This window comes from Rattus norvegicus, chromosome 9 (assembly GCF_021556685.1).
Source record: "Rattus norvegicus strain SHRSP/BbbUtx chromosome 9, alternate assembly SHRSP_T2T, whole genome shotgun sequence".
NCBI classification, from domain to species: domain Eukaryota; kingdom Metazoa; phylum Chordata; class Mammalia; order Rodentia; family Muridae; genus Rattus; species Rattus norvegicus.
The window spans coordinates 87,945,535-87,950,618 of NC_141542.1; the positions used below are offsets into that span (position 1 = coordinate 87,945,535).

At 40.5% G+C, this 5,084-nt stretch overlaps 1 pseudogene; it reads right to left on the minus strand.

The window, feature by feature from the left end:
- Window positions 1–666: 666 nt before the first annotated feature.
- LOC148003776 (large ribosomal subunit protein eL8 pseudogene) lies at window positions 667–1,484 on the minus strand (annotated as a pseudogene).
- Between the last annotated feature and the right edge of the window lie 3,600 nt (window positions 1,485–5,084).

A 5,084-nucleotide genomic window follows, 5' to 3' on the forward strand; every position in this document is an offset into this window, starting at 1 on the left:
AAACTATGATTCTTCGGAAAATCATGCATATTGTATTAATGCCTTGCTTTTTCTAAGAAAATCTTTGTTCCACCCCTGAAGCCTAGAGCATCATAAGCAAGTCTCTATTCATTTTCACAGACAAGAATTAGCATGTTTATATAATTAAGACCTTATTCATTATGTTCTTTTGAAAATAATCAGAAGATAATTTCTGCAACATTTGACAAAGTTTCATTTTTTCTTTAAGTGTGAAACATTTTAGATCTACAAATACTGATGAAAGTGAATTGTATTGTAAAACATGTTAAATAGTGGAATGTTTTAGAATTACTTAAAATAATCAGGTAGAAGCTATCCAGGATAAACTCTTGAGCCAAGGAGATGGCTCAGAATTTAAAGATGTTTGCCTCCCAAACCTGACAGCCTAAGTTCTATCCCTAGGATCCATAGGGTGAAAGGACAACCCAATTACATAAATTGTTGTCTGACTTCCTGCTCATAAATGGTGTAACATGTGACACACATGTTTATACACATTCACATGCAAACACAAAAAAATGATAAAAAGATTTAAAGAGTACGACTAATTAAACTTTTAGGATTTATACTTTTTATTTTTTTAATTTTGTAATTATATTTATGTTTTAACTTAAGTTTTCTGTAAATAAATATAATTACAAAATTAAGTGTACATTTAACCCAGTTTAGTGGCGAGTTCTTTAGCCTTTGCCTTTTCCAGCTTGGCAATGCGAGCCACAGACTTAGGACCCAGGACGTTGCCTCCCCAGTGGCGGCGGATCTCGTCATATCTGTCATTATAATTGGTCCTAATAGCTTCCACCAGCTTAGCCAGAGCACCCTTGTCTTCCGAGTTAACCTGTGTGAAGACAACAGTGGTACATGTCTCCTGTGGACCAGGCACCCCAGCCTGGCCTTTCCCTTGATGATGCAGTAAGGCACCCCCATCTTTCAACAAAGGACAGGCATGAAAACCACCAGCTCAATGGGGTCTACATCATGGGCAATCACCACCAGCTGAGCCTTCTTGTTCTCCACTAAGGTGGTGACTGTATTGACCCCTGCTCGGAGGACAGGTGGTCTCTTAGTTGGGACGTCCCCTTTGCCAGCAGCTTTCTTCTCAGCACGGGCCAGCAGCCTCTGCTTCTTCTCCTGCTTTGTCTCTGGCCTGTACTTGTGGGCGAGCTTAAGCAGCTGAGTCGCTGTTTGCCTGTCCAGGGCCTGGGGGAACTGGTTGATGGCAGGAGGTACTTTGAGCTGCTTATAGAGGATGGCTCTTTGCCGCTGCAGCCTGATGTAGCAGGGCCATTTGACGAAGCGTGTGAGATCTCTTTTGGGCTGGATGTCCTGCCCAATGCCGAAGTTCTTAGGCCTTTTCTCAACCTTTTTGGCCTCTTGTTTCTTGACCACGGCGGGGGCCGGGGCCACCTTCTTCCCCTTGGCCTTCTTTCCTTTGGGCATCTTGCTTGGCTGGAGGAGAGAGCAGGATTTATACTTTTGATTGTTTTTTGTTTGTTTGTTTTTATTTTTTTTTTAAAAAGGGAGAACCAAAGGTCTTACAGGCAAAAATAAATATCCTCCACAGAACAACATTTCAGCAAGGGGTGGTAGCTGTCGGAAAAGGCTGTCATATCACTTCTGGTGCTAAAATCAGAATGACAAGGAGGTAAGAAGTGAAAGCTCCTATGTGCTAACATGAACTTATGACGTGAGCCAGCCCACTTTGCATTAAGCATCAGAGCATCTATTAGTGCACGTAAAGAGTTATGAAACCACACCTGACTGAACGGCTTTCATTGCTCTTCTTTCTTTGCTGAGTTTCTCATCCCCCTCCCTCTTTTGGGTATTCTGGGTAGGAGAGATGCATATTAGATAGATGCTGGGTAGAAATTACCTGTGCTATGTTTCCTTTTTCTTTCAGAAGTCTTGGTAAGCATTATGTCCTTTGAAGAGGCTAGAGCATGTAATATTGATTCTGGAAGAAAAGCACCTTCTGCATAGACTTTCTTTTCTGAAACGGGAGGAAACTGTTTGTTCTTGAACAATGACATTTGACCTTTCCCTTAAATGACTATTTGGAGACATAATAAGCCTCAAGCTGTTCTTTCTGCAAAATGAGCTTGTTCTGAGTTAGACAGTAGTTGAGGGAAGGGATTTGTGCAAACCGTTTGGATAGACTGGTGCCTTGAGGGTGTGGAATTGAGCCCCAGGATTTAGTTCCTAGGCACATTTGAGTCTTGCTACAAAAGCAGATATTTAAGGAGCTGTTTTGATTTTAGTCTGGCTGCTGAGAGTATAGCTGATTTTCCTTGAGTTACTTTCAGGAAATAAGCAAACAGGACAGGAAGATGGCTCAGGTGGTAAAGATGCTTGCTGTCAGGCCTAATAAGTAGAGACTGGTCCCAGACCAGCAGTGGTGGAAGGAGAGAACCAGCTTCCACAAGCTGTCCTCCAATTTCTACATGTACACTCTGACACATGAGCATCCCTCTCCCACCCACGCACACTAAATATAACTCTTAAAAAAAAAAGCAATTATCGAAGAGAATCTTTTGCTTAGCTTTGCTTTCCCGTGCATGGTTTCTGTCTGAACTTAGAAAGCATCTTTTAATTCCTCCTATTCACACTATAAATTGTGTCATTTCCAAGTCCCTGTCAATCAGTTCACTTCCAGAGTGAATCCTCAACATAAACTAAAATTCAATCTACAACATTAATTAATATGTATTTAAAACACGGTACACTGGGGAATTCTGTTTCCTTTGTTCTGTACACCTTCTAGTTGTAATGACCTTTTCTCCTGCCAACATGTTCCTGTCCCTGTCACAGAAACAGCTAACAATGCATTCGATACTCATATGGTCTGCAGTCATCAGCTACTGAGAATCGTATACTTTCTTACAACACAGTTCACATTTAAGATACGTTTCACGGGGTATCTTTGATAGCATTAATGCCTTATGACATATTTCACTGTCTTCTAAGCAGCATAGACATATAATCTAAAATTTTGAGGTATATCATTTAACATTTTATGTCATCTTCTGTGGTCTTGCCACTAAATGACTGATCATGTATCGTTGAGATCATCACTTTCACTATTGAACGTGGTGCTGAATGGGAGCAAAACTGTGTCATGTACCCCAGGGTGCATGCTCAGCCAATCAAGCCACTTCCTCCTATCTTTCTAGGCTATGTAGAGTTTAAAACAAACAAATAACAATAGTCAACATCCCTCCTCTAAAATAGAAAAACCCCATGTAGTGAAAGTTGTTAAAACAATCCTTTAGTATGCACATAACACCCACCACAGCTTCATCAAAGCAGGGGACTACTGGAACAATAGCTTATTAGTCCAGGTTCCTGATAAGAAAAAAGGTCCACTCTTAAAATCAAATATACTGGATAACTCATCCATTCTATATCAAATCTTTTAATCACTGAAGGTGAATGGTAAAGAAGTGTTAAAGCAGTAAAGGAGACTCAACAAATATTTGCTCAGTGAATGGAAAAAGCAAAAAGAGGGTCCATATGTGGGCAAGTACTAAGTCCCAAGCTGAAAAGAAAAGCCAGGCATAGTGGTGCATTCCTTTAATCCTAGCACTTGGAAGGATGAGGCAGAAGGGTCTTTGGTTTACATATTGAGTTCCCTGCCAGCCAGGAGCTACATAATGAGACCCTTTCTCAAGAACATAGAAAACAAACAAACGAACACTGAAAATAAGAGGCAGGAGTAAGCCTTGGAGGTCAATGTGGCAAGTCACACTTTCAAGAGTTTCTTGTGTCTGGTACATGATCAAATAAGTCCAGGCAAGATCAAGTCAACCTTCCGTGCCTGCGAGTAGCTTATGCTGCATTTGACTGAAACTAACTGCTCTTGGGCAAGCAATGTTTACCATGCAGAGATAGTGACTCAGTGATGTCTGATTTTGTCATGTTCAAGAAATTTGAATTTTGAATGAAATATTAGAATATATGTTGATATTTTATTTTCTGAAACACTACATAAATTAATTAAAATTTATCTTTCTGTAAAGTCCTTTTTGGTGACTTTTATTCTAACAGTGGCTCTAGTCACTGAAAATTCTTTACAGTATATTAGTCCAGTTTTTACATGTAGCTAATGTAGAAATATTAACACTCTCGTCCACAGATAGTGTCTTTTATTGATCAGTACCCTTTTACCTGTCAGTTTCATGAACTGAGGGACCTAAAAGTGAGACAAACAGGGACTTATCTAGCATGTGTGTATTTGAGAGTGCCTCTCTTCTGTAGGTGACAAACTCTTATTTGAGTGTATACAGTATATGTGTGTAATGTAGAGACACATGTATATGAATCCATGCAGAAGCCAAAGGATAGCTCTATCATTGTCCACTATATTCCCTTGAGACAGGGTTTCCCACACTATCACATACTATAGCACATTATACTACACTATACCATACTATAACACCCTATACCACACGATAACATACTATACTATACCACACTATACCATATGTCTTAATTAGGGTTTTATTGTTGTGAACAGACACCATGATCAATGTAAGGTTTATAAAGGACAACATTTAATTGGGACCCGCTTACAGGTTTAGAGGTTCAGTCCATTATCATCAAGGCAGGAGCATGGCAGCGTCCAGGCAGACATGGTGCAGGAGGAGCTGAGAGTTCTATATCTCTTCCTAAAGGAAGCCAGGAACAGACTGAGCATCCTCAGGCAGCTAGGAGGAGGGTCTCCGAGCCCACCCCCACAGTGACACACTTCCTCCAACAAGGCCACACCTTCTAATAGTGCCACTCCCTGGGCCAAGTATATGCACACCATCACACCATACTATCACACACTATACCACACTATACCATACTCTACCACACTATACCATACTATACTATACCACACTATACCATACTGTATGGTTGAGGATTGGTCTGTTGCTATATATCGTAATGCTAAGTACTGCCACCAAGGTCTGGTTGCCCCCATGTATGAGGAAATTGTCATGTACACCAAGTGATGCTGTGTAAAACTTCTTAATTTAAAATTACTGGGTTGAATAAAGATGCCCATAGCCGATAGAGCT